This window comes from Panthera tigris, chromosome B3, assembly GCF_018350195.1.
Source record: "Panthera tigris isolate Pti1 chromosome B3, P.tigris_Pti1_mat1.1, whole genome shotgun sequence".
In the NCBI taxonomy this organism is placed as follows: domain Eukaryota; kingdom Metazoa; phylum Chordata; class Mammalia; order Carnivora; family Felidae; genus Panthera; species Panthera tigris.
Genome location: NC_056665.1, coordinates 12,352,700 through 12,366,353, shown reverse-complemented (window position 1 = coordinate 12,366,353; position 13,654 = coordinate 12,352,700). Strand labels below are relative to the sequence as shown.

The following is a 13,654-nucleotide window of genomic DNA, read 5'->3' as shown; positions in this document are numbered from 1 at the left end:
AACACTCTAGTTCACCACTGTGTCCATCAGATTGGAAATGTCTCACCTAGAGCAGCAAAGTTGTCAAAGAACTCTAATGCGGGAAACAGACATGTAGGGAAAATAAAAAATTTCTTGTGTATCTTCCTTGGTCCGTCATAAGAACCAAATTTTGAATATTTATTGGTATGTCCAACGGAAACAATGGTCTGGAGCATACCTCGACTCAACTAGTTGTGGAAGGTTTAATCCTCTGTAGACCAGTGTGAAAGAGGTGACCAGGAAGCCAGATTAGAATGAGCCCCATTCGGCACCCGGGTGGCTCAGTCGGTTAAGTGTTCGACTTCGGCTCAGGTCATGATCTCATGGTCCGTAAGTTCAAGCCCCACATCTGACTCTGTATTGACAGCTCAGAGCTTGGAGTCTGCTTCAGATTCTGTGTCTTCGTCTCTCTCTGCTCCTGCCCAGCTTGCTCGCTCACTCTCACTCTCTCTCAAAAATAACATTAAAAAAAAATATTTAAGGAATGAGCCCCCGTCTGTATGCAAAACTCTAACCCAAATCTCACACATGAAGAGTCAGTGGATCATCAGTGGGACTTTGGTCTTTATCTCCAGCTTCTACATACCTTGAAACCCAAATTCTGGACAAAGAAGTGTTTTAGGACCGGAACGCAGGGCAGCAAGGGCTCTGAAACCAAGCAGCCCTGATCTCACCAGGTCTAGGTCTAGTGTCAGAAATTAATTTCACCTCTAAAACCTCACAAACCTAACTGCTCATTATTGAAGTGTGCCTCTTCCCATCTACCCCATAGATTGGTTGGGAAAATTAGAGAACGTTCTTGAAAGCTCTGGCCAACTCAGAAAAGGCACTCGAAAGAGGTGGCTTTGATCATTGTCACAAGTGAAAAATTCTCACCCCAAGCCACTATCTTTGTCAAAAGACCATGATCTATTATAGCTATTATGTTCTCCAGTCTGGACTATCTTCTAAAAAGTTGACTAGAAACCTGGCTTCCGTTGTGATGATGCCCAGTCAGCCACCAACCTGTAGAAGGTGCATTTCTTGCCACAGGTGTTGGCCAACAGAAGTGCACACGCCAGCTGCTGGGCCAACTTGCTGGAGGTGAGCAGGGGCCAAAGATGGTTACTCAGAGCTTCAGGTTGAAGGGCTTTCTCCACGTGCATGACACTGAGCTAGGAGCTGGAAACCCAACTCAAAAGAGAGTCCTTGTCTTCAAAACAGCTACCAAAGGCAATGGAATAAGGCAGCCAATGCCCAGCTCCATAAGAGTACAGAATACAGAGCTTCGAGCTTACTAAGCCCAGCATCTGGGGGGAGCCTTGAAGATGGGCAAAATTTGAAGACGGGTAACTGGAAGCAAATACGTTGCAGAGGGCGGGGGCGGGGAGTCACTTCCCTTTCACCAGCAAAATTATCAGAAAAAGGTAAGAGTTGACCCCCCCAGAGCCCCATGGAGTCAGGCTGGCCTCTTGGGCCAGGCATGACTCCGTGTGGGTGTTATATGGGGACATGGGCACAAGCACTTCTCTGTCCCGTTCCCTCTGTGGAACTTCAGCTTTGCTTTTTTTTTTCTCCTAACAACATAAATCTAGGGACACACTGAAAAGGAATGTTCCTGTGCCCACTGAAGGCTAAAACTAGAGCAGACAAAAATGGATTCAACGATGCTTTAGCAATGTGTATGCAGTCAGCTTCTATAGCTTGAAACATGGGGGCACAGAATCTCGAAATTCTGCCTCCTAAGCTACTGACTTAGGAACAGACCTCAGATAATCTCCTCCACTGCCATAGGCAGAATCTGCAGGAGAAGTCATTCCAGAAAGTTCCCCCGAGCTTGAACATCTGTGGCTCTCAGAGATTTCATTCCTGGCCCAGACTTCCTGTCTCTGCCAACCACTATGATTAAAAATGCATCCAAAGTAAACCTCAGACAACTGAACCTTCCTCATCAACGTGGGGGGCACTTGGTGCTAGAGGGTGGTCACCCCAAGTCATTTGTAAACGTTGCCCCAGGTGCTCAGCAGCTGGCTGGAATGGCTCATGAAATTCTATCCCAGCTCCCAGCACACCAAGAAGTAACCCAGGGAAGCCAACAACCCCATCCCACCTGTGGAAATTAATGGCGCCAGCTCAGCATGTTGGCAGAGAAAAGAAATTTACACAGCAAACAAACCTGCTGAAAAAATTGGAAATATTTGCTTAACAGGAGCACATTGATTAAAGTCACTCCAAGATCAAATTACTCTCCCAGCCCCGGGCGATTTCACCCCGGAGGGCAGCAGACTTGTATTGGCAGAGTATTGATGAAAAGCTCTCTCTGTGTCTAGATGCGCCATATTAAGGGCGTTAATCTCAGAAGTGGCCCATAATTTTACTCCTACACTCTTCATTTGGAAGAGTTTAATTCCAATACAAACAGTAATAAGGAAATAAAACCATGGATGTATGTCTTTCCAATACCCGTCTTTGGTAAGAATCTTTCATCTTTATGGTCAATTAAAGCTCATCTTAAACATAAAGTTAAGCTCGTTTCAAACAGTCTTCGAAGGTTATTCGGGCTTTCTGAAATCCTCTACAATTTAAAGGAAACTAAAAAGCAGAGCCAAAGCCACTTCTTAACTACAAAGGCAAACAAGTCATCAAGTAAATGTTTAACAGGAGCGTTATCACATCACCTATATGGACAGCATATTTGTATACGAGGAGGACATACATAAGGAGGGAGCCATATCAGAGAAATTAGCCGTTCCAAGAAAGGTCCCTCACCTGGTACCTGAAGAGAAGGGCATTTGAGGGACAGGCCAAGGTGGGCAAGCTACATAGGGTAGTTTATCGGCCGTTTGAAGAGGCTGGTTGGGTCTCTAGGCCAGTGCAGCTAGCCAGCAGAGAAACCAGTTCCCTATGGCCACCCTGAAAATAATTCATATTCCATTTGCCACAGCACTGAGTAGGGGCAGCCTGGGCTTTGCGTGCCTCTGCTCCCTGAGATCAGCCATGATGAAGCAAGAACATCTCACACCCTGGCTCAGGTGGCTTCTCTTGTGACCCTTCGAGAGATGAAAGAGCCCGTGCCTCACGCTAGAAAAGGACACTTCAGTGCATGTCTTCTTGGCCCAGGTGCCTAAATATGCAATAGCACCAAGGCCCAAGGACCTAAAGGTAGCAAGAAAAAAAAGCAAGACGCCTTGGCACCGACTGACTACGCATGCCTGGACCTCCTAGCTTCTGCTGCCCTGTCTCCAGCCAGTAGCACTCCGGGCTGCCCACCCCTCCCACGCAGGGTGTTTGGACAATGCTGAGCTCGGGCCTGGAATCACCCTCCCTTCTTCACTCCCAAGCGTCCATCTCCAAGCCATAGGAACATGCAACTCTCCCCCCATTCAGGCCCCCCGTCTCCAGCCGAGGACAGTCTGCTCTGGCAGACTAGACGCCCAAGTTACAATGTCAGCGAATGTTCCAAGAAGTTCCCCTGGTGGACAAAGGATGAGCTCCCTGCACCCTGCTGGAAATCAGAGAATCCACACTTCCCACCCAGCCACCTGCCTCTGAAGAGGGTATGGAATCCACTCTGCACACATGTGCTTGTGCCACACACACACACACACACACACAGGGTCGCACTTAGATGGGATTTGCAAAGGTTTTTGCCTATATGAGTTCATCAGGAACCCAGAGGGGGCAGGGAACAGGAACAATGGGAAGAAGATCAATGGAATGGGGGAGGGGCAAAGACAGTGGTCACCACAGGAGACAAGGGGAGGGAAGCCACCATGTTTCAGCACCTAGGTACCAGGAACTGTTCTGGGTATGCTTTTTCTTCTTTTCCTCATTTAATCCCCACATTACTTCTCTGTGAGAAGCCAGGGTTCCAACACTGCCTGCACCTTAGAATCACCCGGGGATCCTTTAAATAATACAGATGCTGAGCTCCAACGGCCTCACCTGAATCGCAGTCTCTAGAAGTAGGGCCCTGCATCCATGGGTTTTAAAAAGCATCCCAGGGGTGCCTGGGTGGCTCCGTTGGTTAAGCATCCAACTCTTGATTTCAGCTCAAGTCATAATCTCACATCATGGTTCGAGGGATCAAGCCCCACGTCGGGCTCCGTGCTGACAGCATGGAGCCTGCTTGGGATTCTCATTCTCTCTCTCTCTCTCTCTCTCTCTCTCTCTCTGCCCCACCCCTGCTCTCTTCCTCTCTCTCAAAACAAATAAACATTTTAAACATTTATAAGAAATAAAAAAAGCATCCCAGGAAATTCCACTGTGCAGCCAGGACTGAGAATCACCCTGCCAAGAAACCCTAAGCTCCTTTCCCAATCTTGTATTATGACATATCCCCATAGCATTGAAAGAGAGCAGCCTCCACTGGGTGCCTGGAGACAGCCCTCTTGGGGCCAGCTTCCTGCCATCTGAGCCTCTGCCCCGGGCCCTAGACCTGCCAAAATTGCAATGAAGTGTCACCCAGAGGAACTCGGGATTTTTGCTTGGCATGATTCAATTAGGGGATGAATTGCAGTTAAATTTGGCTTTCTGAAACCCCTCAAATTCCTAAGGCTGTTTCAGTCTTGAAAATACAAAATCATATGCCTTAAAAGATTCACAGCTTTTCAGATAAGAAGTTTTTCTTTCTGGCTTCACCCAGATGCAGAGCCACCTTGCAGGAGATCCCCGTCGTTTGATTATGATGTGCGGTGAGCAGCCAGATGTCACTCTGAAGAATAAATTTTTTGGCTGAGGAGAAAATGCATGCTCTACTTCCTGATAATTGATTTGCAAGGTTCCAATTTCAGTAGCAAATTGCTTCTGCTGCCCAGGTATTTCATATCTCATATGAGCACTTAGAAAACTCAATATTCCTTATGCTGACCAAGAAACGACAAGAATTGTAGTTTAAATTTTGGATCACTTCTCTACTTTTAAATACACATCGTTCTAAGTGGTGCTGGTTACAAACAGATCAGGGTAGTTTAAAAAACTAATAATGTTTAATAGTGTTTTTTAAGTGGCCTTTAAACCCTAAGAAAAGGCTCCACACGGAGCGCCTGGGAGGCTCAGTCGGTTAAGCGTCTGACTTTGGCCCAGGTCATGATCCCATGCAGGGTTCAAGCCCCGCGTCAGGCTCTGTGCTGACAGCTTGGAGCCTGGAGCCTGCTTCCGATTCTGTGTCTTCCTCTCTCTCTGCCCCTCCCCTGCTTGCACTCTGTCTCTCTGTGTCCCAAAAATAAATAAATATTTTTTTTTTAATTTAAAAAAAAGAAAAGAAAAGGCTCAGCACTCCCCAGCCATGTAATCAGTCCTGATAATAGCAGCCCTGAGCCAGGAATTCACGGGCGCTGAAGGACTCTCGTTTACACCCGAGGAAATAGGCTGGGGTTTGCTCAGCCGTCGATGAGGGAACCGGGGCAGGAAGCCGGGCTGCTCAGTACCCAGACCAAAAGAGAAAGAGCAGGGGACCTGGGTCAAGCTTCCAGGCCTTCAAATCCCAGCTCTGCCCAAATGTGAGCCTTCAAGGAACGCCCTGCATTTCCCTCTGCAAGGCCTCGGTTTTCCCTCTGTAAACACAGCAGATTGGGAGACAGACGCTCAAGTGTCTTCTCCAGCCTGAACACTCTGTGGCCTGAGGACCCCGGGTCAGGCTGACCCAGACTTGATGCCCAGCTTGGCCGCTTAGTGGCTGTATGGCTCTGACCCTCCCTTTCTTCCTCCTGCATTTCTGTCTCATCGAATGTGAAACTCAAATGAAAAACAGCTGTCGTTTTGAAATGTTGTGGCCACTAAGGGATTCCTGTGGGGGGCATGCCTGGCAAGGGGGTAAGTGCCCCCGGAGGGCTGCTTTCACTAATCATCCCCTGGGAAATGAGTTGAGCCTGCAAAGTTCCTCTGTCATTCTAACCGAACTACCCAGGCCTTGTGCTCCCTTTGAGAGTTTACCTCTCGATTATCCAGAATTACTCTTTTTTAATATGAAGTTTATTGTCAAGTTGGTTTCCATACAACCCCCAGTGCTCATCCTAACAGGTGCCCTCCTCAATGCCCATCACCCACTTTCCCCTCTCCCTTCCACCCCCCATCAACCCTCAGTTTATTATCAATATTTTAAGAGTCTCTTATGGTTTGGCTCAGCTCCCTCTCTTTTTTTTCCTCCCCTCCCCCATGGTCTTCTGTTAAGTTTCTCAGGATCCACATAAGAGTGAAAACATATGGTATCTGTCTTTCTCTGTATGACTTATTTCACTTAGCATCACACTCTCCAGGTCCATCCACGTTGCTACAAAAGGCCATATTTCATTCTTTCTCATTGCCATGTAGTACTCCATTGTGTATATAAACCACATCTTCTTTATCCACTCATCAGTTGATGGGCATTTAGGCCCTTTCCATAATTTGGCTATTGTTGAAAGTGCTGCTATCAACATTGGGGTACAAGTGCCCCTATGCATCAGCACTCCTGGATCCCTTGGGTAAATTCCTAGCAGTGCTATTGCTGGGTCATAGGGTAGGTCTATTTTTAATTTTTTGAGGAACCTCCACACTGTTTTCCAGAGCGGCTGCACCAGTTTGCATTCCCACCAACAGTGCAAGAGGGTTCCCGTTTCTCCACGTCCTCTCCAGCATCTATAGTCTCCTGATTTGTTCACTTTAGCCACTCTGACTGGCGTGAGGTGGTATCTGAGTGTGGTTTTGATTTGTATTTCCCTGATGAGGAGCGACATTGAGCATCTTTTCATGTGCCTGTTGGCCATCCGGATGTCTTCTTTAGAGAAGTGCCTATTCCAGAATTACTCTTGACCGCTCTTCAGTAACTGCCCTGGGCACCACATGAAACCTTCCACACAGGACCCGCACTCCTGATGGGTGGGGTCAGGGCAATCCTGACTTCCAAGGGCAATCCTGCTGTCTGGGGACCACTGCCCCAGAACAGACCAGCCATGGGCTGCCCCCACGCCTGCAGGTGCCCTGCTGCTGCTCAGACGGGCTGTCTCCCCCTCCTTCCCTTTTGCTTTCTCCCTCCACTTGCCCCAACCCTTCACTTTTATCCACTTTACACCTCATTTTCTTCCTGGCCCTTCCTTTTGTCCCCTTTTCCTATGAAAGGCCTCACTGTGCTCCCAGGACTTGAACTTAGCCTTTCGATGACACAAATCCCAACTCTTCCGGGTAAATATTTCACTGCAACCTACAAAGGATCACACTCCAACACAGACTATCACGGCCAGTGTCTCCTCCAAATGTACCTCAGTTCTTTCAATAGGATCCGGCCAAAACCATCCCACAAAGACTGAAGAAAAGGCCATGAGGTCCTGAATGGGGACAGGGCGAGAATAACACCAGACCCTAGAATCCATGCCCTCCAGAGTTGATAGGAAATATAAAACTACTTGAGCCAGCATCTCATCTGACAATTGGGACCCTCCTACCATAGCTCCACTACGTGGTCCCCATGTCATTTTTGTTCACATCCAATAAGGAAACGTTTGCCTCTTGATGTTAGCCTTGTCATCTGTAGAGAGCTCTGATCATCCAAATCCCTTCCTTAGACCATCTCCCTGTGGTTCCTTCCTCTGTAGCTGGTTTTCTGGATGAGGGGATCCCAACGCATCTCCATGGGGACCTGTGCCCTCTTCATGTCAGCCCTTCACATGGATGCCATGCTTCTCACTCACGGGAATCACCCCACTTGTCCCTTGATGCTTCGTGACCATTGCTGCCTTCATGCAGCTGGACAAGAAGTCTGGAGATAGATCTCAGCCTAGGTCCAAAGTAAGGCAATTGCATTGAGAGAAGTGTCTGATTCAGGGAAGGGGGTAGAACAAGTCTTATCGGGGAAGTGCTCTTTAAGGCTCAAATACCCCCAAGATATTAAGACATCACACCCACCAAAAGAGAGCTGTGAAATTGCAGTAAAAAAAAAAAAATTCTGTTCACTCAATCCCGGAAGCCTTCTCCTTAGGAGAGGAAACATCCCAGGGTTACAATGCCCAGAGTCCCAAGAAAGCAGTAGGACACTCCAGGAGTGTTTGTTTTAGTAACTTTTCCTTAGTGCTCGTCCCTCCCTCTCTCCACCTATTTCTCTTGCGCTCATGCACAGAAAGGGTAATCTATCACTTCCAACACGTAGGACCCAGATGCTAGGCTGCTGCCAGCAAATAGGGAAGAGGAAGGTAGGGGTATCAGGGATTCCTTATCATAGAAGGTGAGCTTCAGCAGGTATGGTCTAAAACAAAGGCAAGAGCCACTCTCTTGTAACTTTAGTTGGCCAATATCCCCATCTGTTACCGTGATTGCTATCTGATACTGTTTATGTGCAGTACATAGGGAATAGAGAGAAACAGAGTCATACAGACCCACAGACACAAACAGAAGAACATGTACACACACACACACACACACACACACACACGCCTTTGCTCTATTCCAGGCTTAGCAAAGGAAAGAGAAGATGATGCCTTAAGCCACCACTTCACAACCTCAGCCCTCTATTCTGGGCTTTGAAAGTGTCACACATGTCCCTGCAAGGGGACGTCACTGTCCTCATTTAACAAATAGGAAAACTGAGGCTCAGAAAAGTTAAGTAACACAAGCTCTACAGCTGGATTGCTTAGAGCCGAAATTCAGATCCATATCTGTCACATCCTCCCGAGCCTGGGCCTCGGCACTCGCCATTTCTCTTGATGCAGGCCACAAATCACCGTCACTTGAAGACGAGCCCAGCACAACCCCTAATTCCGTGCTTCAATACGTTCAGTGATTTCTGCTGATAAATAACCACTGTCCCCGCCGAGCAAAAAAGGCACACGCAAAGGAAACAGAGATGAGCAGTCAGCAGGAGTTGCTCTGGTCCCGTTCGTCACAGCCCCAACTATTTTAGAATCACTGTAATAGCACACGATATGCAACTCTTCCTTTTTGTCTCAGAGTTTTCTGTTTGGGCAGGACCCCGAGGAGCCTGAAAAGCTGAAAACAGCAGTGACGCTGGGCGCCCCCATCACGAAGTCATGTGGTGGACATAGCAGTCTGTGCGTGCAGGAGGCAGAATGCCACCTCTGCCTGCAAGGGCCGGTCACCCACCTCCTTCCTTCAAAAGGTGGCAAGAGAGAGAAAGTTTCTTCAGAGGAGTTGAGCTGGGCTGTAGGGATTCCCACACACCTCCACAGTATGTCCTCCCTGCCTGGTGGCCCAGCACTGGACCAAGGTTTACTTCCACAGGTAGCTGGCAAAGGTAAGTGGGGTTTTGTGGTTGCTGTTTGCGGGGAAGAGCCAGCCAAAGGTCCCATCCAAGAGGATCCTCAAGATATTAATTATTCTAGCTTCATCTTAAATCTTTGTATCCAGTGAATATCCTCCCCAGTTTGTGCTTCTTCAGGGAGGCCTTGGTGGTCCCTTGATCTTCTATTGAAAACTTCAGTTTGTGATACACCAATGGAAATTCCATTTGGAATTGTTATAGATCAATTTGGGGAACATTATCTCCCTTATGGTATTCAATTATCCTATCCATTAACATGGTATGTATTTTCACTTACTTAGGTATTTTTTAAAGACCTAACAAAATTGATAAACCCCTAGCCAGATTTATCAAAAAGAAAAAGGAAAGGACCCAAATAAATCAGGTCACGAATGAAAGAGGAGAGATCACAACCCACACCACAGAAATACAAGCAATAATAAGAGAATATTATGAGCAATCAGATGCCAACAAATTGCACAATCTAAAGACCTAAATGAACTTTTATATATTTCATCTGCAAGAGTCTTACATATCTGGTTTTAGATTTATCTCCCAGGTACCGTATTTCTATTTGTTTTAAATGCTATCACATATTCTGATGGCTACCTAGAAATGCAACTTAAATTGTGTTCATTTTATATTCACAGAAACTATTAATAATTTTAATAATTTGCCTGTAGATCTTTTAGGCTTTCTGTATAGAATTTCATGTCTAAGTAATAACGTTCTTCCTTCATTTCATTTAATTTGTTGCTTTGTCTAGGATTGCAGTACAAAGTTTAAAAGATGCAGCTTGAGTAGGCATCCTTGTTCTGCTTCTTATTTTAAAGTGTTTCTAAAGGTTCATCATTAAGTATGAGACTTGCCATGGATTATTTAGGGAAGTGCCTTTATCAGATTTTAAAAGTTCTCCTACTTCACTGCGAATATTTACCATGAATAAATGCTAAATTGTATTGAATAACTCCTCTATATCAATTGCAAAGTGTATATGCTTTTTCTTCCTTAATTTCTGTAATCTAATGAACACCATTAATTTCCCATCTAACTTAATCTTACATTCTGGGTTTACTCTAGTAAAACCTTTTCACTGTAAAGCATATTCTGCCTGACATGAATATAGCTCCGTGAATGAGCTATTTGAATGAGCCTTTACAGACTATTTGCTAATAAATCTTTTCATGTTTATGCTTATGTGTTCTGGTGTTTCAGTTAAAAAGCATATCACTGTTTTTTACTTACGCTTAAGCCATTCTGACAATCTGTCCAAACCAAGTTTAGAATATACACACACACCTGCACACACACACACACACACACGCGTGCGTGCGCACATATACATATAGATGGTAAATACTAAAATATTCAAATTCATTTTACTCTTTTTGTGCTTTCTGTAAGTTGTTTTTTCCAAGTTATTTTTTTCCCTCTGTTTACCATCTTTAACAATGATTGTAATTTGCCTTAATTTTCTTTCCCTACATGTGTAGAAGTTCCATGCACTATGTATCCCTCTTGGTTTTTAAGAAACTATCTCTGGAAGTTCTCTAAGACCTGAATAAAGAGGTTTTTTTTTCTTCCAAGAGCATTTGTATTTACTTAAGCCAAATGGCAGGAGGTTCCCCCAAATCATTACTACCTCAAACTCAATGACTTCTCTTCTTGTGGTCCCTTGGATCTTGCAGTCAGTGTAAATTCTCGCTCTAAACCCATGCGAAGCCCAGATTGCAGTTAAAAATTCTCAAGGGACACTTTATTTAGGGTTAGTTGTTGTCGCTGTTGTATTCCTGAATCTAGAGCCAAGACTGATGCAAGGAAGTTTCTTTTTTGTGGGATTGACTGTGTGGATAATCCTTGATTCCCTAAAGGCCCATCTTTTGTTTATTTCTTGTTTGCTTGCTTGTTTAAACCTATTTATCACCGTTTCCCATTCTCATCCCCTTCCCTGATATGGCCAACCATTCTCATGTGTCTGATGCATATACTCAGTTGAATAGTTACCCCACCAAAAAATTCATGTCTACCCAGACCTTATTTGAAAATAGGCTCTTTGCAGCTATAATCAAGCCACAGTCAGGTCATCCTAGATCACAGTTGGCCTTAAATCCAACATGACCAGTGTCCTTATAAGAAGAGAGAAATGTGGACACAGAGAAAGACACGGACACACACAGAAGGAAGACAAAGGCAGAGACCGGAGTGATGTATCCACAAGCCAAAGAACACCAAAGATTACCAACCACCACCAGAAGCAAGGAGAGAGTCATGGAATAGATTCTTTCTCAGAGTCTCCAGAACAACCATACCGACACTTTGATTTCAGACTTCTGGCCTCTAGAACAAGAGAATAAATTTCTCTTGTTTTAGGCCACTCAGTCTGTGATATTTTCTAGCACCCCTAGAAACCTCATACAAGACCTTACCATTTGTTTTCTTGCAAAACATGAATTGCTCTCTACGACTATAATCTCAAGTTACACAAATAAGATTGTGATGGGGTCACTTCTGCTTCCTTCGCATTTCTCCTGGCACTTTCTTTGTGACAGACCCGTGGCATATGTACATCCGCTAGTGTGTATTCACCTGATCCCAATCCACCCACAGTGAGGGGCGCCTGGAAGGCTCCCAGCACCTATTTCCACCACAGCTTGGGATAAGCAAGTAGACATGGGTCAAACGACTGTGTGACCATTTCTTTTGTTCATAGACCCTCAAAGTAGGATTGCTAGGTCAGAAGGACCATGTATATTTAACCGAAAGCACAACTGGTAGATTGCTTCCCAGAATGGCTGTACTTTTCTCACTGCCAACAAGAGTTTCCTCGGTCCTCACAGCCCTCCACCACTTGTCATTACATGGTTCTCTACACTTGCCAATGGTACGTACAAAGTAATGTTACATGTTTACTTGTATTTCTCTGATTAATAGAGTTCAAGCAACTATTCATATGCCTGTTGTTGTTTTTTTTTTAATATAAATTACCTGTTTGTGTCCTCTGCCCATTTTTTTTTTACTGTTGGGATCCTGTCTTATTACACGGAGCTCACCCAATGGGGGGCTCAAATTCATGACCCGCGAGATCGTGACCTGAGCTGAAATCAAGAGTCAGATGCTTGACCAACTGAGCCACCCAGGCACCCCAAGACATAACAATACTTTCTAAAACAAGTGATTTAGTGCGGAGAGAAGCATTGTGTTTTCATTTTTTCCAAATTTTTTTCAATGTGTCCCTTAGTAAATGACAGTCGGATACTGCATTCTACTGGTTGTACTGCATTGTTTGGGTTAAAGTATATGAAGATACACAGTCGGGAAAGAAAGGAGTATTTTAATAGCCTTTGTTGATAATTTTAGATATTCTTCTTTAATAATACACTACAACTCATACATGGTAGTTTCCTAAGGGCTATTTGCAACGCGGAATCCAAAATTATATCAATGAGCTTTCTGCATACTGTTCAGTAAAATCTCACTGGACTATCTTGCACAATGGATCTTTATCCACGTATGGTTTTGTAGCACTGTTCATTGATCATTTGGGAAATATTAATTCACAGAGCTGAACAGATCTTCTGTATGTTGACATATATCATTACACAGTATCAAAAAAAGGCACGTTTGTTAATATCACTACCAACCTCATCAGAAGAGTCTTGAAGTGTCGGGAAGCTATCAAGCTTGCGATGGTGGACGTACGTCTTCCAAAATTCTCATATTTGCTTGAAAGTTTGAATCATTATATCACTGACATACTGTCGGCCCTTTTCTTTGAAACGACAAGCTCGCTTTTTTCATCTCAGAGAAAGCGAGGTGGGAGGTGCTGGGTTGCGGGGTGGGGGGGGTGGTTTACTTTCAGCCTCAAAGACTCTGTCCTGAAGAGCTACCAAGGCCAGCAGCCGAGACAGCCTGGCCCGGAGGGGGAGGGGAGCCCCGGTTCAGACCCCTCACTCAGCAGCAGAGGACAAGCTCGGCCTGTCCTGCGACCACCTACCCGGGAGGCCTTCCGGCCCCACAGATCCAAGAGCTGCCTGCACGGACCCCTCTCCAGCTGAAGGAACTTCTCAGAGTCTCAAGAGTCTTACCTGTGAAGCAGATAATAACAGCAGGTGTCGACCACAAGTCACTGAGCACCTGTTGTCTGCCAGGCTGTAGCTCCCAGCAGCGAACCAGCCAGACAAGCTTCAGCCTGGAGGCACTTATGTTCTGGCGGTGAACACACGCGGGACCCTGTGGCGAAGATAAGGGGTAAGAAACGAGAGAATACACGCCAGACCTGGCTCACAGGGCCACCTCGTGCTACTGAAGAGACTTGAGGCATCACCTAATCTCCTGGCCCCCATCTGGTAATCCCACACTTCCAGAATCCCAGACAACCATGAAATGACGATCACACTGCCTTAATACCCAGTTAGCTCCTATGGA

General features: G+C 45.6%; 1 long non-coding RNA gene across 3 annotated transcripts; it reads left to right on the top strand.

Moving 5' to 3' along the window:
- The first annotated feature begins 440 nt into the window (after nt 1-440).
- Nucleotides 441-9,604, top strand: LOC122239387. 3 transcript variants are annotated; one of them, XR_006218409.1, is made up of 4 exons: nt 441-3,557; nt 4,646-4,817; nt 7,572-7,764; nt 8,938-9,604. It is a non-coding gene; the product is annotated as an uncharacterized LOC122239387 (long non-coding RNA). The 3 variants fall into 3 exon arrangements; XR_006218410.1 differs by lacking the exon at nt 7,572-7,764; XR_006218408.1 differs by having other exon boundaries at nt 7,572-9,604.
- The last annotated feature ends 4,050 nt before the right edge of the window (nt 9,605-13,654 follow it).